Source organism: Bombina bombina, chromosome 2 (genome assembly GCF_027579735.1).
Source record: "Bombina bombina isolate aBomBom1 chromosome 2, aBomBom1.pri, whole genome shotgun sequence".
NCBI lineage: Eukaryota > Metazoa > Chordata > Amphibia > Anura > Bombinatoridae > Bombina > Bombina bombina.
This window is the reverse complement of record NC_069500.1, coordinates 1,024,049,073-1,024,075,282: the sequence shown is the minus strand read 5'-3', so window position 1 is coordinate 1,024,075,282 and position 26,210 is coordinate 1,024,049,073. Positions and strand designations below refer to the sequence as shown.

The window sequence follows — 26,210 nt, the reverse complement described above, 5'->3', positions numbered from 1 at the left end:
AGGATGGGACCCTGAATCAGGGGGTCCTTCCTCAGAGGTATTCTCCAAGTATTGTGGAAGGAGAGCAAACGGAGGAAACGGGTATGCCAACCTAAAAACCTAAGAAACGCCAGAGCATCTATCAGAACGGCCTGCGGATCTCGACCTTGAACCATACCTTGGAAGATTGGCGTTCTGATGGGACGCCATCAGATCTAACTCCGGCAGTCCCATTTGAGGACTAAGCTGGAAAACACCTCTGGATGGAGTTCCAACTCCCCAGGATGAAAAGTCTGTCTGCTCAGAAAATCTGCTTCCCACTTGTCTACTCCTGGAATGTGGATGGCAGATAGACAGCAATTGTGGGTCTCTGCCCACTGAAGAATCCGAGTAACCTCCTTCATGGCAAAGGAACTCCGAGTCCCTCCCTGGTGATTGATGTAAGCCACAGAGGTTATGTTGTCTGACTGGAACCTGATAAACTGGGCTGAGGACAACTGAGGTCAAGCCTATAGAGCATTGTAAATCGGCCTTAACTCCAAGATGTTGATGGGAAGAGCAGACAACTCCCGAGTCCAAAGTCCCTGAGCTTTTAACAAATTCCAGACTGCTCTCCAGCCCAGCAGGCTGGCGTCGGTGGTAATGATCACCCAGGAAGGTCTCCAAAAGCATGTGCCCTGAGACAGATATTCCTGAGAAATCCACCACAGGAGAGAGTCTCTTGACGACTGATCTAACTCTATTCTCTGAGATAGATCCACATAGTCGCCATTCCATTGTCTGAGCATGCACAACTGGAGAGCTCTCAAATGTCATCGAGCAAAAGGAATGATGTCCATGAAAGCCACCATCAGACTGATTACCTCCATACATTGAGCCACTGAAGGATGAGCAGTAGCAGTAGATACCACAGCAATTCCACGAGAATGGATCACTGCCAAAAGATCCCCCAGAACCTTTAAAAAAAATTCTGGGAGCCGTGGCTAGCCCAAATGGAAGGGACAAAAAACTGGAAATGTTTGTCCAAAAAGGTACATTTCAGGAATCTGTGATGGTCCCTGTGAATAGGAACATGAAGATATGCATCCTTTAGGTCTATGGTTGTCATGAACTGACCCTCTTGTACTAAAGGAAGAATGGAGCGTATAGTCTCCATCTTGAAGGATGGAACTTTGAGAAACTTGTTTAGACACTTCAAGTGTAGAATGGGATGGAAAGTTCCCTCTATTTTTGGGAACCACAAATAGGTTGGAGTAGAACCTGAGACCCTGTTCCTGCACTGAAACTGGAACTATCACTGCCAGGGAGGAAAGATGTTGTATACATTTCAAGAAGGCCTCACTCTTTATCTGGTATGCAGGTAATCTTGAGACGGAATCTGCCTCTGGGAGGAAAAGTCTTGAATTCCAATTTGAAACCCTGGGATACTATGTCCACAGTACAGGGATTTGGGAGATCTCATATCCAGGCTTGAGAGAACTGAGAAAGTCTGCCCCCCACCTGATCCGATCCCGGATCGGGGGCAAACCCTTCATACTGATTTAGAATCAGCTGTGTGTTTCTTTGATTGTTTCCGCTTGTTCTAAGACTGATTGGGTTTCCAAGAAGACTTGGATTATTCCTGCTTCGAAGAAGAAGGGGAAGCTTTACCTCTGAAGTTACGAAAGAAACAAAAATTACTCTGACGTCCTTTAGGCCTATTCTTTTTATCTTGAGGTAGAAAAGATCCTTTTCCACCCGTAATATCAAAGAAAATTTCTGCCAAACCGGGTCCAAACAAGGTTTTTCCCTTGTAAGGTATCGCCAGAAGCTTGACTTTAGAGGAAACGTCCACAGACCAGGATTTCAACCATAAGGCCCTGCGGGCTAGGACAGCAAAACAAAAAAGTTTTAGCTCCTAGTCTAACAACCTGTAAAATGGCATCTGCAATAAAGGAATTTGCCAACTTAAGAACTTTAATCCTATCTTGAATTTCATTCAAAGAAGTCTCTACTTGAAGAGAATCAAGGCGTCAAACCAAGAAGATGCCGCACTAGTCACAGTGGCAATACAAACCACAGGTTGCCATTGGAGACCTTGATAAACATAAATCTTTTTCAAATAAGCCTCCAGCTTCTTGTCCATGGGATCCTTAAAGTGAAGGTCCATTTTGATGAATTAGTGCCCGGTTTTTAATAAACCTATTAAAAACAAGGGCACTTTAATTCATCAAAATTGACATTTCACTGTTTTCTTCAAAAAAGTACCTTTTAATCCTGGCAGCCGCTCCATGACTTCCTCCGCCCATCACAAGTCGTCTTCGCGGGTCCAAAATGACGAATCCAGCTTCCTCCAATCACAGCGTTGCATCAGGCCAAGATTCCCCCAGGGGAGAAGCTGTGATTGGAGGAAGCCTGATTCGTCATTTCTGACGTCTGCAGAGGCTTCCGACAGCCGGGGGGAATCACTGGAGCTGCTGCAAGGATTAAAAGTTACGTTTTTGAAGAAAACAGTGAAATGTCAATTTTGATGAATTAAAGTGCCCTTGTTTTTATTAGGTGTATTAAAAACCGGGCACTAGTTCATCAAAATTAACCTTCACTTTAAAAGAGCAGCTATCCTCAATAGGAATAGTAGTTCTCTTAGCTAGAGTGGAAGTGGCCCCTTCAACTTTGGGTACAGTATACCAAGGGTCTTTAATGAAGTCCTCGACAGGAAACATTTTCTTAAAAATGGGAGATGGGGAAAAAAAAAAAAAGACACTCCTGGTTTCTCCCATTCCTGTGAGATAATCTCCCTAGCACGGTCCGGCACAGGAAAAACCTCTGAAGTGGAAGGTTCATCAAAGAAACTATTAAGTATACTAGATTTCTTAGGAGCGACAACGACAGGGGTATCGGAATCATCTAAAGTAGCTAAAACCTCCTTAACAATACACAAAGGTGTTCAAGCTTAAATCTGAAGGATACCACCTCAGTCTCAGAAGAAGGAATTATACTTTCCGAATCTGAGATTTCACCCTCAGAAATTCCCGATGTATCTTCCTCATCAGACTTATGAGAAAGGGCAACTTGGGAAGGAGAACTGAGGACAGACACCTTACTTTCTGCATTTCTAGATTTCCTCTTGCGTTCTCCCTGTAATCTGGGAATGGCAGCTGATTCCGCTGAAGATACCTGGGCAGCAATTTCTGCTTTTAAATAATCTCCACTAGGAGTTATAGAGGAACCGCAACAATACACAAAGGTGTTCAAGCTTAAATCTGAAGGATACCACCTCAGTCTCAGAAGAAGGAATTATACTTTCCGAATCTGAGATTTCACCCTCAGAAATTCCCGATGTATCTTCCTCATCAGACTTATGAGAAAGGGCAACTTGGGAAGGAGAACTGAGGACAGACACCTTACTTTCTGCATTTCTAGATTTCCTCTTGCGTTCTCCCTGTAATCTGGGAATGGCAGCTGATTCCGCTGAAGATACCTGGGCAGCAATTTCTGCTTTTAAATAATCTCCACTAGGAGTTATAGAGGAACCGCAGGGTACTGCATGTGACACCATTGAGGCTTGGGATGTAGCAGGAGAAAGCCGAGGTATTATTTTAAACAGCATCATCCTGAGAGACATTAGGCTCAAAAAATTTACCTTTATTTTGCAAAGTTTTCTTGACACACGAAGAACAAAATTGCATAGGAGCTGCAATTTGTGCATCTAAACATAATAAGCATGAATTTAGGGCTGCAACTAATGATTATTTTCATAATTGATTAATCAGCCGATTATTTTTTTCGATTAATCGACTAATCGGATAAAAAGAGAATCAATAATAGTTTTCTATGTTTTACATAAAATCCACATAATGAGTGTTACAAATATAAATTTCAGACTAAAACTTTACATTAACACAACTGTTTTTTCAATTTTTAAGCAGCAGAGCACAGTTTTATAATTAAACTAAACAAAACCACAAACTGTTTGAAAAGAGGTAGAACTAGAAAGAGTTAGACTATCACTGTTAATAACATTCTGTTATTCACTCTTTCAGAAACTTTCAACATGTCCACATGCTTCTGGCTAAGGCTGGTTCTCTGTTTGCAGCTATATTTCCTGCAGCAGAGAAAAGGCTGTTGAGGTGTATAAGTAGGGTTTTGCCAATTTCACCAAAGTGGGATATTTATCTTTGTTAGCTCTTCACCAATGCTAAGTGTTTTCTACCTTGGCAAGGGGCCTCTCAATAAAGTAACCCTTGACTTCATTCTAATATAAAAATATCTTGAATATCTATATGCAATAGTAAATAACCAGCTATTAGGTTAGGGGAAATATCTAGTCCGCTCTAAAAATAACGAATATATACTTATAAAGGTTGAATCTGGTACATATTATTATCACAATTTATTAAATATATAAAAAAACAATAAAAAACAAAATCAAAAGCGCTAAGATAAGGACTGTATATCAATAACAGGACAAAGCCTTACACATTTATTTATACAGTACATATAATCAGCAATAGCAAGCAATACGCTAATAATTGTGCAAACAGATAATAGTGCACATCAATTCAAATAACTCCCATCAATCTAGGGGCAAGGTGTAAACAACAAGTTCAGCACTATATCATGCAAAGCATAGTTCCAAATCACCAGATTTAATATAAACAATCCTAATGATGGACTATTATATCTGAGTTGCACATAAGCCAGGGGTAGTTGTAAACTTACAGTGTCCTTAAAAAGTGAAAAGTAGACATCTGTAGACATCCTTTAGGCTAAGGACATACCATAAAACACAATACCATGTGCAGGAGTTCATTGGAGTGAAGCAGCTGGTGTTGTGCACAGACCAACTAATTGCAAACCGATTAATCGATTATGAGATTCGTTGACAACTATTTTCATAATCGATTATTATCGATTATGACGATTAGTTGTTGCAGCTCTACATGAATTCATGAGAGCAGGCTCTTGCTCCATATCAGACATGTTTTGAAACAGTAAATAAACTTGTACAGATAAGTTTCAAAGATTTTAATATTCAATTAAAATAAGTCAAGGAAAAAATACACTTTAAATTTTATCCCAAATAAGGATTGATCCCCAGCTAAAATTATGTGAGAAAAGTTAAGAAAAAAACATTTAATAAAAACTTCTAAAACTTCTAAAATACCCCTCAGGCAACCCCACACCTCAATTACTGAGGTGCCTTACCGCTACCAATTAAGACAGGATCACCCAGAAATGGAGAAAAACTACTTTTTCTTCAGAAACTTTATGAAGTAAAGCCGGTCATGTGACCGCAACTACCGAGCTCAAATTACTGCTGCAACACAGAAAGTTACCACTTCCTGGTACACTGGGTACCAGAAATATCCATTTTTTCAAACCTGACAGTTTAAAATGTTGCATTGTATAATTTTAAAGCAAAGGGGGAATGAATAAACTGCTGAAATAGAAAATTTAGCCTTACTTTCACTTTAAACTTATATTGTTTTATTAAGTAAATATCAGTCAGAACATAAAGCCTAATAAAAACATTTTACCCTTTCTTTTAAAAGTTTAACCCCTTAACGACCGAGGACGTGCAGGGTACGTCCTCAAAAAAAAGGCAGTTAACGCCTGAGGACGTACCCTGCACGTCCTCGGTGTGGAAAGCAGCTGGAAGCGATCCTGCTCGCTTCCAGCTGCTTTCCGGTTATTGCAGTGATGCCTCGATATGGAGGCATCCTGCAATAACCTTAAATGGCCATCCGGTGCAGAGAGAGCCACTCTGTGGCCCTCTCTGCACCGGACATCGATGGCCGGTATCGTTGGTGGGTGGGAGCGGACTTGGGAGGCGGGTGGGCGGCCATCGATGCGCCGTGTAATGTGCAGGGGGGCGGGATCGGGGGCGGGAGCGACGGGGGCGCGCATGTGAGCGCGCGCGTGCACGGGGGGCGGCGGGCGGGCGCGTGCACGGGGCGGGAGCGGGAGGGAACCGCTGCACTACAGAAAAGAAAAATCTGAAATAGCTAGAATAAATAATAAAATAATAATTTTTCTAAGTGATCTGCAACTGGTGGGAGGTTGGGGGGGGGGGGGGACAGCTACACTACAGAAAAGGGGATTTTTAAAAAAAAAAGATTTCTTTTTTTACTAAACTGGGTACTGGCAGACAGCTGCCAGTACCCAAGATGGCGCCAGCTAAGGCAGAGGGGGAGGGTTAGAGAGCTGTTTGGTGTGGGATCAGTGAGGTTGGGGGCTAAGGGGGATACTACAAAGCAGCATATGTAAATATGCTAAAAAAAAACCTAAAAAACCCCACAAATATACCTTTTAATTTAGTACTGGCAGAGTTTCTGCCAGTACTTAAGATGGCGGGGACAATTGTGAGGTGGGGGAGGGAAGAGAGCTGTTGGGAGGGATCAGGGGGTCTGATGTTTCAGGTGGGAGGCTGAGCTCTACACTAAAGCTAAAATTAACCCTGCAAGCTCCCTACAAGCTACATAATTAACCCCTTCACTGCTAGCCATAATACACGTGTGATGCGCATCGGCATTTAGTGGCCTTCTAATTAACAAAAAGCAACGCCAAAGCCATATATGTCTGCTATTTCTGAACAAAGGGGATCCCAGAGAAGCATTTACAACCATTTGTGCCATAATTGCACAAGCTGTTTGTAAATGATTTCAGTGAGAAACCTAAAATTGTGAAAAATTTCACGTTTTTTTTAATTTGATCGCATCTGGCGGTGAAATGGTGGCATGAAATATACCAAAATGGGCCTAGATCAATACTTTGGGTTGTCTACTAGACTACACTAAAGCAAAAATTAACCCTAGAAGCTCCCTACATGCTCCCTAATTAACCCCTTCACTGCGGGGCATAATACACGTGTGGTGCGCAGTGGCATTTAGCGCCCTTCTAATTACCAAAAAGCAACAACAAAAGCCATACATGTCTGCTATTTCTGAACAAAGGGGATCCCAGAGAAGAATTTACAACCATTTATGCCATAATTGCACAAGTTGTTTGTAAATAATTTCAGTGAGAAACCTAAAGTTTGTGAACAAAATTGTGAAAAAGTGAACAATTTTTTTTATTTGATTGCATTTGGCAGTGAAATGGTGGCATGAAATATACCAAAATGGGCCTAGATCAATACTTTGGGGTGTCTTCTAAAAAAAAATATATACATGTCAAGGGATATTCAGGGATTCCTGAAAGATATTAGTGTTCCAATGTAACTAGCGCTAATTTTGAAAAAAAGGGGTTTGGAAATAGCAAAGTGCTACTTGTATTTATGGCCCTATAACTTGCAAAAAAAGCAAAGAACATGTAAACATTGGGTATTTCTTAACTCAGGACAAAATTTAGAAACTATTTAGCATGGGTGTTTTTTGGTGGTTGTAGATGTGTAACAGATTTTGGGGGTCAAAGTTAGAAAAAGTGGGTTTTTTCCATTTTTTTCCTCATATTATATAATTTTTTTTATAGTTAATTATAAGATATGATGAAAATAATGGTATCTTTAGAAAGTCCACTTAATGGCGAGAAAAACGGTATATAATATGTGTGGGTACAGTAAATGAGTAAGAGGAGAATTACAGCTAAACACAAACACTGCAGAAATGTAAAAATAGCCTTGGTCCCAAACGGACAGAAAATGGAAAAATGCTGCGGTCATTAAGGGGTTAAATGTTAGTCTCACACATGCTACAGTGCCTGCTGCATGCCCCAGTGTAACCTATACAACAGTATTATCTATGTCCCAATAAAAAAGCAGTGTCTTAATTTGTTAAGTGCACGGTCTCCCTAACTGGAAGAAAAAGCACTTGCCTGCTCCGCTGTCCGGCATGTAGACAGTTACAAGGTATGAGAAGACACAGTTCTTCACAGAGAACTTCGAAAAAGAAACAGAGTAGTCAACTCTGGCTTTCTAAACTAGGGCAGCAATTGTTAGGAAAACGAATTGTTAGGAATTCTGATAATTAAAAGTGCACACTGTAGACTTCACAAGCCTAACTTTACAACATATCCATCCCTAACTGGCCTCAGCAAAGCTGTTCAGATAATGAACTGCAACACAAGGCATATTTGACCAACAAAAGGACCGTAGTAACCCATTAATAAGTCAGGACTGGCACCTCTAAATAATGCAAAGGGTGAGTGGAATTTAGCTATTGAAAAATAATTGCAACAAACAAGACAATGTATTTAAACTATTTTCACACTCACCTAGCACACAAATATTGTAATTTCAATGTGTTTTATAAATATTTAACATACAAAAAATAAACACTATAAAATAAGATCATGCATAATAAACATTATGGTTAACATTTTTGCAGGAAAAATGTTATAGAAGGCAAATAAATACAACAAAATTGATCATCATTTCTTGCAGTAACATTTATTTGTCTCCTGGTGTACGCAATACTGAAACTTTCCAAGGGTAACCACTGTGTGACAAAAGTCAAAAATGATGTGCAAGACAATGAAAACACCTGCTTATAATACACTTTGTAATCAGAGTCATGCCCACAATATCCTTTTGGATTTCTATGATACCTTTAGTCCAATGACAGAGTCATGTCATGAATTAAAGATGCAGACAATCAAGCCTGGCACAAAGTAATGTAATCAAACAATACATAAGGTGTCCTATTCCCTTTGTACGACCTCTAATTCATAAACAACGTAGGAACAAATACTCTACTGCAGTGTTATTATTGAAGTTGATGAAATAAATGTGTGAAGTTTAATGCAGGGACTGTCAAATGTATTGGAAACTCAGGAGCCAATCAAAACAAAGAGAAGCTAGCAGTAAATTATATTATCAAAAGAAGTAAAGAGATACATTCTGTCATGGCTAGTTGGCTACCTGGCTTCCAGTATTGGTCAAAACCTGGGTCAATGCATCAATTACTTTGTAATGTGCCTGCATTTTCCTAAACATAAACAAGCCTTCTTTAATAAATAACTCAGCTAAGCTTGAATCCATGGCACTTTGTATTTATTTCTTTAATCTGAGAAAGACTGAAGGTTTAATGTCTTCACGCAAAGTACCAGTCTCTCTGCTAGTGGCAATACGCAGTTTGTTAATTATAATGGCTAACATGATACAGTTTACAATTGGATGCATGACCTCAGCTTCAATTTAAAAAATATATTCTAGTCTGATGATAAAATAAGCTTTATTATATGGCTCAGCCAAACCAAAGACATCTATGACACCTTAAAAACTGGTCCAGGCATTTAGGTTTATGGATCCTGAAACTACTAAGCAAAATGCCCATAAAAATCTTTTGTAGGTCATGCCTGGGAACTAGACGTCCCAGTATTCTTTGTAGATAGAGGAGAACTCCTGTTAAAGATGTATTTAGTCGTGCTGTAATGTTTCTATGATACATCAATATGCTGAAGATATATCTGCTTCTCTGGTCCCCAAAGTGTCAGCATGACAGTTACTTTGAGATGTGCTATTCCCTGCACAATCTTTGTTTGCAGGGTCCCTGCAGCATCAGCCTAAATAAAAGCACTAAGCATTTGTTTATACTTAATTGAAATCACTGTAATATGTATTATTTGTGTATTTAAATGGATTTTACCTTTTATTTATTTTTTACACTACACTTGTGCTTCCTGTCACTTCACAGCACTACAAGGAGACAGCATTTGCAGGAAGCTTTATCTTAGCATGATGTCATAAAACTTCTAGGCTAGTGAAAAGACTAGATAACAGGGAGTCAGATTTGCTCATGCCCAGAACTGACAGAAGAAAACTTAGGTTTTGAAAATTCTCTGCTTATCACACTGGGGACAGGGCTACACTAAGAATTTCTATCTAATTTTTCAAGAAAACAAGTAAGTTATTTGCTATTTTTTACACAATTTTATTTTAACTTTCATTTAACCTATTTGTTTTTACCAAAGGAGCACCGATAAATCTCTCTTTAACTGGACATATGCTGCTCACTGCACAGTTTATGCTTGCTGGGTCTATGCAATGTAAGCCTGTCTGGTGACTTGGTGATGTGCCAATTTGTGTTGAGAATGGGAGTAGGTATATATTTTATTTTCAGGTTGTAAAAAAATGAAAGACACTATGCAGCACAGGTTTATATAATCTTATTTGATGTTTATAGCTGCCCAAATATTTCTGGAAATCTCTTTTTAAATGTGTGTAGTGGCTCCTAGATTTAAAGTGTATTTCAGAATTTGTATTGTGAAAAAAGATAGATAATCCCTTTATAACCCATTCCACAGTCTTGCATAACACAGTTCTATTAATTTACTTTTTTCTTCAGTGATTACCTTGTATCCAAGCCTCTGCAGACTTCCCCCTTAGTTAAAATTTTTTGACAGACTTTCATTTTAGCCAATCATTGCGGACTCGTAAATAACTCAATCATAGTGAACACAATATTATCTATATGGCACACATGAACTAGCACTATCTACATGTGAAAAACTGTCAATATGAGATAAGAGAGAGCCTTCAATGGCTTAGAAATAAGCATACAAAGCATACATAGGTTCAGCTTTCAACAAAGAATACCAAGAGAACAAAGCAAATTTGATGATAAATGTAGTTTGGAAAGTTGTTTAAAATTGCATGCCCTATCTGATTCATGACAGTTTAATTTTGACTAGACTGTTCCTTTAATGCATTACCTCTATGACACAAGTTAGATGCCTCAAAACTAAATGTGCTCTATACTGAAGCAGAAAAAAATAAGACACACAAATTGCATATGCATTTATTCATTCTGTGGCATTGACAGACTATAGTAGTGTGTTCCTATATGATGCTGAATCAGCCCAGTGTGAATTTTGCAAACAGAGATTTATCCTAAAAGGGTTATGGCCTTATAGAAAAACAAGAAAGGAAACAAAAATCCTACGGACATGGAAAAAAAAAATCAAAACATGACTTTAAAAAAGGGCTCAGTTCCCAGCCTCCTGTCTGTGGGACTGTTGCAGATTGGGAGCTCTGTCCCGCTGCTTCCTTTACACTATTTATATCTGTTTCAGAAAGCAAAACCAAGGTCCACAAACAACGTATCTCCAGCCCAATCTTCAACTTAAATACTATCTCTTGTGTCTCTCAATCAGTGCTTCTTCCCAGATCTTCCCAAAGTGACATATTTAGTGAACTGTGAAATCTTTTAGCAGGGACCTTTAAAAGGGAAAGTCAACACCAAGATTGTTGCCTTTACTACCCATTGCCCAGCTTTGCACAACCAACTTTGTTATATTAATATACTTTATAACATTTAAACCTCTAAATGTCTGCCATTTCTAAGCCACTACAGACAGCCTCTTATCACATGCTTTTTTTATTTGCTTTTCACAACAGGAGACTACTAGTTCATGTGAGCCATATAGATAACACTGTGCTCACTCCCGGAGTTGTTCACAGCACAGTACTAAGTGGCTAAAATGCAAGTCATTTTATAATAGTCATGTGATCAGGGGGCTGTCAAAAGAGGCTTAGATATAAGGTAATCACAGGGGTAACAAAAATGTATAATAAATTCAAACAGAAAGAGAAGCAGTCTGCCAGGAACAAACAACAGCTCAATAGCTTGTTCTATGGCCCGGTTACCACCTGGGAGTAGCTTCTTTATGCCAAATTGTACTTTTCACAGAGGAAGGCTTTTCTGAAGTACATCAATCTGATCCTGCCTAACCAGGGCAGTCCAGCCCCCAAAATACCAGGCAATTCTCCTCTGAATAAGGGAAACGGCAAACCCAGACAATCGTTTCGGCCTTCTATGGGTCTCGTCATTGAGGTGCAGCCATATCACTTTAAGCACCTACGGCAGAGAGTCCACATCTGGTTTTCCCCACCACCCTTAGGGATACTTTCCCCAGGGTCATTATACAAATTCAAACAGAGAGAGAAGCAGTCTGCCAGGAACAAACAACAGCTCAATAGCTTGTTCTATAGCCTGGTTACCACCTGGGAGTAGCTTCTTTTTGCCCAATTTTACTTTCACAGTGGAATACTTTCCTGAAGTATATCAGTCTGAATCTGCCTAACAAGGTCAGTCCAGCCCCAAAATACCAGGCAATTCTCCTCTGACCAAGGGAAATGGCAACCCCAGACAATCGTTTCGGCCTTCTATGGGCCTCGTCAGTGAGGTGGAGCCATAGCCCTCTAAGCACATTGGGCAGGGAGTCCACCCTCTAAGCACATTGGGTGAACGCAACGATTGGAAGAAGCCGGAATAGTCATCAATATGCTAACTACAGCAGGAGATGCGGGCGGAGGATCGCCGGTCTGTTTTTCATTAAGCAAAAGTATTTAAGAAAGAAGCTTCATTGTAAAGTTTAATTAATAAAGTGCCCCTGTTTTTAAAATTTTTAGATACCGGGCACTTTACAATCACTTTAAGAGACATTTTAGGAGTTATGGCTCCCCCACATTTCTGAACCCCATATTCGAAATATCTCATTGTGGTGTACATAACTGAAGCATCTCTGTCTCACAATAGACAAAAACCTTTAATTATAAGTTTATCTAAACAACAATTATTCCATTTAGAAGCCAATCAATACTTGTTCTCATCTGCTTATATATGTCATAGTGCTTTCAGTGTTACTTCCTAAATTAAAAACAAACTATCATAAATGCACATTTTCAGTAGATGCTCAAGAAGACACAGGAAAACCAGCTTTAGATAAGGAGCTCTAAAATGCACTTAATCTAAATATAACTTATTTCTTCATTTGCAAACAGCTTTATTTCTGTAGCTTTAGGTTTTAGTTTGCCTGCAAGATTTATATTTATATATATATAGCGTATGGTCTCTTCTACCTTTCACATGCAGACTTCTGGAATGACAAATTTTGACACACTTATAACATCTAAACTTTAAAGTGACATAAAAGGGTAATAAGAAAATGCTGTAAAGGAGCATTTTATTATTGCTCTATTGTTTGCATAAACAATGTCTAACCATGGATGGTCAGCTTAGTAATTGTTGCTCATAATACGCTCATCCTCTCATGTTCAGCTCAGACTTGGTAATGGGACAGTGTACATCTTTGCATAAATGTTCTGTAGCTGATGCATTTATAAAGCACATACAGGGGTTTTGTTTTTTTGCAACAACAAAAAAATATAGTTTTGCTTATTTTTTAATAACATTGTGCTGTTTTTCAGACTCCTGACCAAGCCCCAAAGTTTTAGAAGCAGACTGTTGTCTAACTACTCCAGCTTGCTCCTGTATGTGTAAAGGGTCTTCTCATATGCAGGAGAGGGAGGGGTGTATGCTGTTTTACCAGACCCATTCACTGGGTGCCCCAACCTAACCTCATCAATAGTGCTAAACTGGGAGCTTCTATGTAAGTTTTTTTTAAAGGTTTTATTCTGGATTTTTAGTTTAGTATCTGAGCATAATATTCTTTATAGTAGTGTCTATTACATGCAGTTATATGTAAATTGATGTATATTGTCCCTTTAAGCCAATTGTCGACTAAATTTTATCTTCTAGTAATTGTATTCTCTTCCCTTGCAGTATGTCACCACTCTTCAAAAATGAACTCTTCAAAAATGAACTCTTCAAAATTAACTAATGACTGCCCCCCCCCCACCCCCCCCCCCCCCAAAATTGCTAGAATTAAAACTGTTGGCTGTATTTCAGTTACCTACACTATTCTTCTGCAATGCTTGCAGTTTTTCCTCACAAAAAACAAAGTCTTTGTTTTCAAACTACCATCTATGCTAAATAGTTTTGCAAACCAAGTCACTTTTGGAGTCAATTTCTCTCTTCACCCTCTATCAGGGACTTTGTCATGTGGTTAAAAGTGACATGAAAGTCAAATAACATTTTCATGATGTAAATGGAGCATGCAATTTCTAGAGACTTTTTAAATTACTTTGATTGTCAAATTTACTTTATTTTGGTATCCTTTATTGATAAGCATATCTAGGTAGGCTCAGGAACATTCACTGAGAGCTAGATGGTGATTGGTAGTTACACACATATGCCTCTAGTAATTAGATCACCAGATATGTTCAGCTAACTCCCAATATTGCCTTACTCTATGCCTCTGGTTTTCAAACCTGTCCTCAATCTGTCCTCAGGCCTCCCCAACAGTCCAGATTTTTAGGATTACCTTGGATGAGAGCAGGTAAAATAACCATGTACTAATCAACTGATTGTTTCACCTGTGCTCTATGCTGACTTTATGTGTTTAATTCCGTTGAGTGATAAAGACATAGCTTTATGTAAGCAATAGTGCAAAAAATGAAATGCTCATTAGAAAATTTTGTTAACATACTTTTATGTTTCTTTAACATAAAGCTGATGACAAAAATTACAAAATAACTTTCTCTCTCTGATCTTATACATGGAATGCAGTTTAACCTTAGATATGCTGAAACTGCTATTTCCATGGCAAACTTTGCCATAATAACATTTTGAAGTCAATAATAGTGACACCATATTTTATGCAGTACAAAGGCAGTGCTTAAAAGAACACTAAAGTCACTTTTTTATAATCATGCCTACAAGGAAAATCCCTTCTGAGTTTTGTTGAAAGCTAAACCTATTTAGTTCAAGTGTGCGATAGATAACATTGTGCTCACTCCCGTGGAGTTATTTATGAGTCAGCACTGGTTGGCTAAAATGCAAATCTGTGAAAAAAGAACTGAAATAAGAGGTACACATTGTATTTATATAAACTTGTGTTGGTTATGCAAAACTGGGGAATGTGTAATAAAGGGATTATCTATCTATAAAAACAATAAAAAATTTCAAGTAGACTGTGCCTTTAAAGGGACGTTTAACCCCTTAATGACCAACAACGTGCAGGGTACGTCCTCCAAAAAAATGTCCTTAACGACCAAGGACATACCCTGCACGTCGTTGGTCTTTGAAAGCAGTGGAAGCGATCCTGATCACTTCCAGCTGCTTTCATGTTATTGCAGTGATGCCTCGATATAGAGGCATCCTGCAATAACTTTTTTAAGCAGTCCGATGCAGAGAGAGCCACTCTGTGGCCCTCTCTGCATCGGCTATGATCGTTGGTGGGTGGGAGCGTGTCCAGGGAGGCGAGTGGGCGGCTATCAGTAGAGGAGGGGGGCTGGATCGCGTGCGCGCACGGGAGCGCGCATGCACGGGAGCGCGCACGCGCGTGCACATGTGAAACTGCCCAAAAGTTAGAATTGAAGTGGAAGAGGCACAAGGTGGGAATCAGTGGGAGAGAGGGTGGGAATAAAAAATATTAAATGATCTGGGAGAGGGTGGGGGGTTGGGTGTTAAGGGGGGTAAGCTACACTACAGAAAATCTTAAAATAAACTTTTGATTTCAAACTGGGTACTGGAAGACAGCTGCCAGTACCCAATATGGTGCACAATAAGGCAGAGGAGGGGGGTAGAGAGCTTTTTGGGGGGATCAGGGAGGTTCGGGCTAAGGGGGGGGGGGTCCTACACAGCAGAATTATTATTTTTTTTTAAACAAAAAAAAAAAAAACCTTTTATTTTAGTACTGGCAGACTTTCTGCCAGTACTTAAGATGGCGGGGACAATTGTGGGGTGGGGGAGGGAAGACAGCTGTTTGGGAGGGATCAGGGGGTGTAATGTGTCAGGTGGGAGGCTGATCTCTACACTAAAGCTAAAATTAACCCTGCAAGCTCCTTATAAGCTACCTAATTAACCCCTTCACTGCTAGCCATAATACACGTGTGATGCGCAGCAGCATTTAGCGGCCTTCTAATTACCAAAAAGCAACGCCAAAGTCATATATGTCTGCTATTTCTGAACAAAGGGGATCCTAGAGAAGCATTTACAACCATGTGTGCCATAATTGCACAAGCTGTTAGTAAATAATTTCAGTGAGAAACATAAAATTGTGAAAAATGTAGCGTTTTTTTTCAATTTGATCGCATTTGGCGGTGAAATGGTGGCATGAAATATACCAAAATGTGCCTAGATCAATACTTGGGGTTGTCTACTGCACTACACTAAAGCTAAAATTAACCCTACAAGCTCCCTAACTAACCCCTTCACTGCTGGGCATAATACACGTGTGGTGAACAAAGGGGATCCCAGAGAAGCATTTACAACCATTTATGCCATAATTGCACAAGTTGTTTGTAAATAATTTCAGTGAGAAACCTAAAGTTTGTGAAAAAATTTGTGAAAAAGTGAACGATTTTTTTTATTTGATGGCATTTCGCGGTGAAATGGTGGCATGAAATATACCAAAATGGGCCTAGATCAATACTTTGGGATGTGTTCTAAAAAAAAATATATATACATGTCAGGGGATATTCAGGGATTCCTGAAAGATATCAGTGTCCCAATGTAACTAGCGCTAATTTTGAAAAAAAGTGGTTTGGAAATAGCAAAGTGCTACTTGTACTTATTGCCCTATAACTTGCAAAAAAAGCAAAGAACATGTAAAAATTGGGTATTTCTAAACTCTGGACAAAATTTAGAAACTATTTAGCATGGGAGTTTTTTGGTGGTTGTAGATGTGTAACAGATTTTGGGTATCAATGTTAGAAAAAGTGTGTTTTTTCCATTTTTTTCCTCATATTTTATAATTTTTTTATAGTAAATTATAAGATATGATGAAAATAATGGTATCTTTAGAAAGTCCATTTAATGGCGAGAAAAACGATATATAATATGTGTGGGTACAGTAAATAAGTAAGAGGAAAATTACAGCTAAACACAAACACCGCAAAAATGTAAAAATAGCCTTGGTCCCAAACGGACAGAAAATTGAAAAGTGCTGTGGTCATTAAGGGGTTAAAGACATCACCTTATTAAGTGTACTCTCCAATCAGGAAGTTCATTGGTGTCTTACAGCAACAGTAGTTCAAATAATTATTTTTGTAGCAAACAAATTTGTTTATGTTACTGAACCATGGGAGATGAAATTAAACATTCAGATTTCAGATACAACATACAGGTTCCTTCTGTTATCACATCTCTCTTTCACTACATTCCATTTGTTAAAATGTAGCTCCTTTCCATTAAATAGGTTTAGGAGAGTGCACAAGCTGTGATATAGTGATTAATGCACATGAAAACTCATAAATATTATAAAAATAAATATTTCATGATTCAGATAGAGCATACACTTTTAAATAACTTTCTGATTTACTATTATTGTCATATAATGCTTCATTATTGTGGTGTTATTTTTTTTAAAGAGCAGCAATGCACTACTGGGAGACGAGCCTGCTAAACATATCAAACGAGCCATTGACAAGAGACATAGGTGCAGCCACCATTTAGCAGGTAGCTCTCAGTAGTGCATTTCTAAGCTGGAGCCTACCTAGGTATGCTTTTAAACAATGGATACATAACAAACAAAGCAAGTTAGATAACAAGTAAATTGGAAAGCTGTTTAAAATGGCATGTTGTATCTAAATCATGTATGTTTCATTTTCATTTACTGTCCGTTTACACTTTCATCGAAAGAAGCTACATTTTTTTGTTGTTGAAATCTTTTTATTCAATTTTTTAGAAATAAAACAAATATAATATAATATAAAGATTACAATTTTACAATCTTCAGTTACAAAGGAAAGTTTGGCTTTAACTATCAGAATCCAAGACATCAGATTTTATCTTTTCTATCATGCTTAAACGAGTCAAACCAGTCCTCTACTCGCCTAACTCATTGAAATTTTTCTTTAAAGGGACAGTCTACCATAGAATTGTTATTGTTTTAAAAGATAGATAATCCCTTTATTACCCATTCCCCAGTTTTGTATAACCAACACAGTTATATTAATATACTTTTTACCTCTGTGATTACCTTGTATCTAAGAACCTTCTTCCAGCCCCTTGATCACATGACTGTGACTGTTTATTATCTATTGTCTTAAATTTAGCATTGTTTTGTGCTAAATCTTAAATAACCCCCTGTGCCTGAACACAGTGTAATCTATATGGCCCACGTGTACTTTCTGCTTTGTGTTGAAAAGAGATTTTAAAAGCCTGTGATAAGAGGCAGCCCTCAAAGGCTTAAAAATTAGCATATGAGCCTACCTATGTTTAGTTTAAACCAAGAATACCAAGAGAAAAAAACATAATTTATGTAAGAACTTACCTGATAAATTCATTTCTTTCATATTAGCAAGAGTCCATGAGCTAGTGACGTATGGGATATACATTCCTACTAGGAGGGGCAAAGTTTCCCAAACCTTAAAATGCCTATAAATACACCCCTCACCACATCCACAATTCAGTTTAACGAATAGCCAAGAAGTGGGGTGATAAGAAAGGAGCGAAAGCATCAAAAATAAGGAATTGGAATAATTGTGCTTTATACAAAAAAATCATAACCACCACAAAAAGGGTGGGCCTCATGGACTCTTGCTAATATGAAAGAAATGAATTTATCAGGTAAGTTCTTACATAAATTATGTTTTCTTTCATGTAATTAGCAAGAGTCCATGAGCTAGTGACGTATGGGATAGCAGATACCCAAGATGTGGAACTTTCCCTCAAGAGTCACTAGAGAGGGAGGGATAATATAAAGACAGCCAATTCCGCTGAAAGATTAATCCACAACCCAAATCAAAAGTTTCAATTTTTATAATGAAAAAAAACTGAAATTATAAGCAGAAGAATCAAACTGAAACAGCTGCCTGAAGTACTATTCTACCAAAAACTGCTTCTGAAGAAGAGAAAACATCAAAATGGTAGAATTTAGTAAAAGTATGCAAAGAAGACCAAGTCGTTGCTTTGCAAATCTGATCAACAGAAGCTTCATTCTTAAAAGCCCAGGAAGTAGAAACTGACCTAGTAGAATGAGCCGTAATCCTCTGAGGAGGGGATTTACCCGACTCCAAATAAGCATGATGAATCAAAAAAGCTTTAACCAAAATGCCAAAGAAATGACAGAAGCCTTCTGACCTTTCCTAAAACCAGAAAAGATAACAAATAGACTAGAAGTCTTTCTGAAATCCGAGTAGCTTCAACATAAAATTTCAAAACTCTTACCACATCCAAAGAATGTAAGAATCTTTCCAAAGAATTCTTAGGATTAGGACACAAGGAAGGGACAATAATTCCTCTACTAATGTTGTTAGAATTCACAACTGAAAAAATTGAAATGAAGACAGCAAAACCACCTTATCCTGATGAAAAATCAGAAAAAGGAGACTCACAAGAAAGAGCAGATAATTCAAAAACTGCTCTAGCTGAAGAGATGTCTAAAAGGAACAATACTTTCCATGAAAGTAATTTAAATGTCCAAAGAAAGCATATGCTCAAACGGAAGAGCCTCTAAAGCCTTCAGAACCAAATTAAGACTCCAAGGAGGAGAAATTGGCTTAATGACAGGATTGATACGAACCAAAGCCTGAACAAAACAATGAGTAACAGAAAGATTAGCAAATTTTTCTGTGAAAACAGCACAGAAAAAGCAGAGATTTGACCTTTCAAGGAACTTGCAGACAAAAACCCTTATCCAAACCATCCTGAAGAAACTATAAAATCCTAGGAATTCTAAAAGAATGCCAAGAGAATTTATGAGAAGAGCATCATGAGATGTAAATCTTCCAAACATAGTATTGATCACTGAGTCAGAGAAACTTCTATGACTAAGTACTAAGCGTTAAATTTCCATACCATCAAATTAATAATTTGAGTTCCTGATGGAAAAAAAACGAATGTTAAGATATAAGGTCTGGCCTTAAAGGGACAGTATACTGTAAAATAGTTTTTCCCTTAATGTGTTTACAATTGCTTTTTTTACCAACTGCAGAGTAAAATATGTATGAAAATTAGCTTTTTAAGGTTTATTTCTGTATATTAAAGCTCTGATTTTGTGTTTTGAAGCCACAGCCTAATAAAATAGGTTGAGCTTGTAGGTATAATCAGATCTCATTACTGTATCACATTGTGCACATATACCTGCTTCTTTATCTTATATCTGTCCTTAAAACAATCACCAATACTTTGAGAGAACAATGGAAAATCAACATTTTATTACCTTATCTCTGCTTTATCACACTGGGAGTGTAATTTCTTCTGCTGGCTGTGTTTACAAAGCTTATCTATAGCTGGTACGCGCGGCCACAAAATATCAGAATAGGTGGGGATACCACATGCTAAATTAACAATTTCAAATTCCAATATAAGGGTAAAGGAGCTACTTGTAAACAATTTAATACACTCCAGCAGGTAAAGTGGATCATTGGGAACAAATTAAAGGGGAGAACATTTTTGAGTAAACTGTCCCTTTAAATGGAAGTGACCTAGATTGGTAACTGGACATCCGAACAAGAACCATATACCAAAACCTGTGCGGCCATGCTGGAGCCACCAGCAACACAAAAGATTGCTCCCTGATGATTTTGAAAATCACTCTAAAAAGATGAACCAGAGGCGAAAAAATATAGGCAGATTGATAACTCCAAGGAAGTGTCAATGCATACACTGCTTCTGCCTGAGGATACCCGGACCTGAATAGGCCCCTGGGAAGTTCCTTGTTTAGATGAGATGCCATCAGATCTATTTCTGGAAGCCCTCACATGTGAACAATTTGAAAAAAACACATCTGGGTAAAGAGACCATTCTCCCGGATGTAAAGCTTGATTGACAGAGATAATCCGCTTCCCAATTGTCTATACCTGGGAAATGGACCACAGAAATTAGACAGGAGCTGGATTTAGCCCAAGCAAATATCCGAGATACTTCTTTCACAGCCTAAGGACTGAGAGTCCCGCCCTGATGATTGACATACGCCACAGTTGTGATATTGTCTGTCTGAAAAACAATAAACGTCTCTTTCTTCAAAAAGAAGCCAAAACTGAAGAACTCTGAGAAATGCACGGAGTTCCAAAATATCACATGGTAATCTCACCTCCTGAGATTTCCAAACCCCTTGTGCTGACAGAGATCCCCAGACAGCCTCCCAACCTAAAAGACTCAAATCTGTAGTGATCATGGTCCAGGTTGAATGAACCAAAGAGACCCGTAAAACTAAATGAGGTGATCTAACCACCAAATCAAAGATAGTTAAACATTGGGATTCAAAGATATAAAAAAAATGATATCCTAGAATCCCTGCACCATTAATTCAGCATAAAAAACTGGAAAGGTTTCCTATGAAAATGAGCAAAGGGAATTGAATCTAATGCTTCAGCCATGAGACCTAAAACTTCCATGCATATATAGCAACTGAAGGAAATTATAGAGACTGAATGTTCCGACAAACGGAACCCAATAAAATTGTCACTTGTCTGTTAGAGACAAAGACATTGACACAATCTATCTGGAAACCTAAAAAAGGTGACCCTTGTGTGAGAATCAAGGAGCTTTTGATAAAAAAGATCCTCTAACCATGTCTTGAAGAAACAACAAAAGTTGAATCGTATGAGATTCCGCAGAACGAAAAGACTGAACCAGTACCACGAGACCGTCCAAATAAGGAAACACTGAGAACCTTGAAAATATTCTTAGAGCTGTCGCTAGACCAGAAGGAAAAGCAACAAATTGGTAATGCTTGTCAAAAAAAGAGAATCTCAGAAAATGAAAATAATCTGAATGAAACAGAAAATGAAGATATGCATCTATTGTATCTATTGTAAACGAATAATGCCATCACTTGACCAAAAAGGCAGAATAGACCATATAAACACCATTCTAAAAGATGGTACACTTATATGATAATTCAAAAAGATTTTCTATCTTTGGGACAATGAATAGTTCTGAATAAACCCAGAAAACTCCAGGTCTGAGCAGCACCTTGAGCCCCAACGGGTGACCAGCCGCGCTTCACAAGTACCCAATACATACAGGTCTAAAACATACTTCAGGAAAGTGTGAGCCTTACTGGAATAGCCGGAATATGTTAGAGAAAAAAAAGACTTCTCACAGACGGTTTTACTCTGAATCCTATTCTGTACCCAAATCTATGAAGTTTGGACCGAATTGAACCAAAATTTTAAAAAAAAGTCTTAACCTGCCCCTTACCAGCTAAGCTGGAATAAGAACCGAACCTACAGGCAAATTTGGGGAGCTGACTTTGATCTTCTAAATGGCTTAAATTGAATGAAGAAAACTTCCAATTATAAACATGTTACTTGGGGAAGAATTTAGGATTCCGTTCCTTAGTAAGAACAAAAACTAATATAAGCTTAAAATTTAGTTTTAGAACTCAATCTTGAAGCCCAGAGTAACAGTTGAAGAAATTAATCCAATTGTGAACCAAATAATTAATTACCTTGGAAAAAATATGGAATTTAGAAATCAAATTAGCATTCCAAGATTGAAATCACAAAGTTCTTCTAGCTAAAAAAGCTAAAGACATAGATTAAACCTCATTTGTGAAAATATCAAAACAATGACGACACAAATGAAACTATTAGCATGTTGAACAACTCAAGAATGCTAAACAAATCATAATCCGATACTTGTTGCACTAAAGTATCCAACCAGAAAGTTGAAGCAGTTGCAACATCAGCCAAATAAATTACAGGTCTAAGAAAAGTACCTGAAAATAAATAATTTTCCTTAAATAAGATACAAGTTTCCCATCTGAAGGAAAAAAATAAAATACTATTTGCTATAGGAATAATAGTATGTTTAGCAAGAGTAGAGATAGCCCCATTAACTTGGGGAATCTTTCCTCAAAACTGAAAACTAACTGCCGGCAAAGAATACAATTTAAAAACCTTAAAGAAGGAATAAAAGAAATTCCCGGCCTATTACATTCCCTAGTATCAGGAACTGGAAAAAAAACCTCTGAAGAAACCACAGAAGGTTAATAAGCAGAATTTAAATGTTAGCTAGTCTTAATCAAAAGAACTAGTTACTTCGTTTCAACAAAGAACGAATGTACTCTATTTAAAAATAAAAAAGTAGATTTGCTAGTGTCAATATCTGATGAAGAAAATTCTGAATGAGAAAAAACACCATCAGAGAAGGATAATTCAGTATGTTGTTGGTCATGTGAAACTTCATCAACTAAATGAGAAGTTTAAAAAAAGACCTAAAAATTTTATTAGAAGGCAGGATGTCAGACAAAGCCTTAGAATAGAATCAGAAAAATATTCTTATAATTCCTAAGTATATCTTGTACATTAGATGTAAAAAGAATAGCAATATATAATGCATAAATACTAATGGACGTAGAATCTAGCACAAACTTACTTCACCACCTCCATGGGAGGCAAAGTTTGTAAAACTGAATTGTGGGTGTGGTGAGAGGTGTATTTATAGGCATTTTAAGGTTTGGGAAACTTTGCCCCTCCTGGTAGGAATGTATATCCCATACGTCACTAGCTCATGGACTCTTGCTAATTACATGAAAGAAAAGCAAATTTGATGATAAAAGTAAATTGGAAAGTTGATTAAAATTAAAAGTCCTATCTGAATAATGAAAGTTTAATTTATACTAGACTGTCCCTTTAATCTCCATGACAATGACTACTCATTCTTTTACAACCCTATTCACTTCAGTGGCATATTTCTTAGAGTACACTCACATCATTTCCTCGTTCGTCCCCTCCCTGTTACCATTAACTTGTGCTATGTCCCTGTAAGTTGATTCTTTTTCTACGGTCAGCCTCAAGAAACACAATGTATGGTTCCCATTGCTCTAGGAATCAATCTTTATTATTGAGAAGGACCGACAAGGCACTTGTCATATTGTAGTGGTATTCGATCTTCTGTTTAATATAGCTAAATTTAGGGGGTTCTAGCTTCCAGTATTGGGCTATACCTAGACGGGTCACAGTGCAAATCATTGCTATCAGTTTAGAGTAAATTTTCGGTGTCCCCTCTATCGGGAAGTGAAGTAACGCCTGCTCTGGGGTTAACACAATTTCGGGGAAAAAAATTACATTTTAACAAAAGATACCTATTTAAAGAGGTAAAAGTTGATATTAGAAATAAAGTTAAGTTTTTTATTAAATTGTACGTTCTTTAAATCACTAACGATATCACTTTAAATCACTTTTGCAAAAATACCTTGTAAATGTAACATCTTGATTTTAACCTCTTGACTTTTCTGCCAAGCAAGGATCTAGTTATCAATGCATATAATTAAAGCAAAGTAACCCCCGATTACCCTGTATTCTGGGTAACCAAAAGGCGAAAGTACAGTTCTGTGAACATATCTTGTGGTTGCCCAAAAAGCTTCACACATTCAAGACAGGAAAATCTGTAATGCAAAATGAGTTTGGATAGGAACATACAATAATTAGCAAAAAAGCATCCCCTTCTCACACTTTTGTTTTATAGGATTAGCCACTATAGTCTTTTTATTATTATTATTATTATTATTAATTTTTTTTAAAACAAGCTTTATTGAGCATTTTTTTAAGATTACATTTACATCATATACCAGAGTCAGGTCATTACATAATCGTTTAGTGTGATAATTAACAGATGCTGGCAGTTTTAAGTCATATTATCATGTGTTCATATACATATTCTAATAAAATGCTATGCCCAACAAGCCTGTTGTATTTTTAACTTTTTTAATATTACTTCAAACATCAAGAGTAAGTTATAAATTATTATTATTATTATTCTATTTCAAAATAATAGTTTTTATGTCTGTTTGTTTTGGCATGAAATATACCAAAATCTGCCTAGATCAATACCTTGGGTTGTCTACTTAACCTCTTCCCACCTTTAGGACGCTCAATGCCATCCTAACTGCGCTGGCTCTCTTGAAACCATAGCCTCTTCTTATATACGATTGCGGAATGGGCTTCGTACCTCATGAAGTAGATCTAAGTCATATTGGCTTAAGGGGTTAAAATTTAAATGGACCCATTCACATTTGAATTTTTACCCATTTATACCTTTAAAGAAAGCAAAAAAAAAAATTATTTTGAAATAGAATATCTAATTAAAGGGACATGCCAGCCACATTTTTTCTTTTATGATTTAGAAAGAGAATGCAATTTTAAACATCTTTCTAATTTACTTATATTATCTAATTTGTTTTATTCTCTTGATATTCTTTGATGAAAAGCATATCTAGATATGCTCACTAGCTGCTGATTGGTTGCTGCACATAGAAGCATTGTGTGATTGGCTCACCATGTGCATTGCTTTTTCTTCAACTGAGGATATTTAAAAAATGAAGCAAAATAAATAATGGAAGTAAATTGTAATGTTGTTTAAATTTCTATTCTCTATCTGAATCATGAAAGAAAAATTTTGGGTTTAGTGGCCCTTTAAAGGGGCATGAAACTTACTTTCATGATTTTTAACCCTATTACTGCTGTCCCATTCAACAAAACAGATCCCATCATTGAAATCACACAATGAACAATCACATGATTTCAATTTTTAATAATTTGTTACGTCAGAACTTTGTTCCGATGTAGACAAATGAGTCACGACAGGAAGGGGTTAAAAAAAATTATATAGTTTTGATAGGTAAATAAAAAAACCAAACACAGAGCACTGTGTTTAAATTGGATGATTGCAAAAATGCTAAAATATTTCTAGTATTTTGGGCAAGTTCTTCCCTGAAATTCCCAGTAGCGAAGAGGTGAAATAGAAGCATTTTTGAAATATACTTCCATTAGCAAAAATGCTTCTAGTAAAATGTATTAATGCATTTCAGTGGCATATGTACATATGCTGTGATGGCCATTGTACCAGTGTTCAGATATTACACCTTCTAAGAGTCAGCAGTGGTTTGTATGACACCAAGGCACAATACACACCGCTACCAGCAATCTGAGCTTGAATACTACTGCACAGGTCTTTGCAGCATACCTGCGTATGTTACTAAATAACTAATAACCTTTACTAGAAGAATTTCTGCTAATAAAAGTATAATGCAAAAAATGATTATATTTAGAATTGAAATGCACTTATGCACATTTCAATGTTGACCTATTTAAATGACAGTTCAACACACTTTTTGTACTTCATAACAAAATGTGCTTGCTAAACTAACTTTCCACACACAAACCGATGCACTATAGACTGATATGAAATACATCATTTGCACGTTTGATTACAGAGGATGTGCAAACAAGACCTGAGTAAAATTATGACACCTATGAATCCTAATGAATTAGAAAAAGCATTGTCAGATTATAGTGTGCTATTACATGTACATTAACTGCCCTAGATCAAAATAGTTTAAGTGATTATATCACTCAGTTCCATGATAAACAGACAGGCACCAACTTGTACGTGCATGTTATATACCAGAGCACACACGACGTTTTACAAAATAATTGAAACACACAGCTGTATTTATATACAATCTATCTACCCTCCCCCCTCTTACCGACATAGGTTGCTCCTCCTCTTTAT

General features: G+C 37.4%; 1 protein-coding gene across 8 annotated transcripts in view; it reads right to left on the bottom strand.

Moving 5' to 3' along the window:
* The window catches only part of BLTP1 (bridge-like lipid transfer protein family member 1), a 1,044,923-nt gene that overhangs the window by 1,018,617 nt on the left and 96 nt on the right, over positions 1-26,210 (bottom strand). For all 8 annotated transcript variants that reach the window (XM_053703615.1, XM_053703613.1, XM_053703617.1 and 5 more), the window contains exon 1: positions 26,185-26,210. This exon is cut by the window's right edge. The gene's annotated coding sequence lies outside the window, so the exon portion shown is untranslated. The remainder of the gene's footprint in view (positions 1-26,184) is intronic.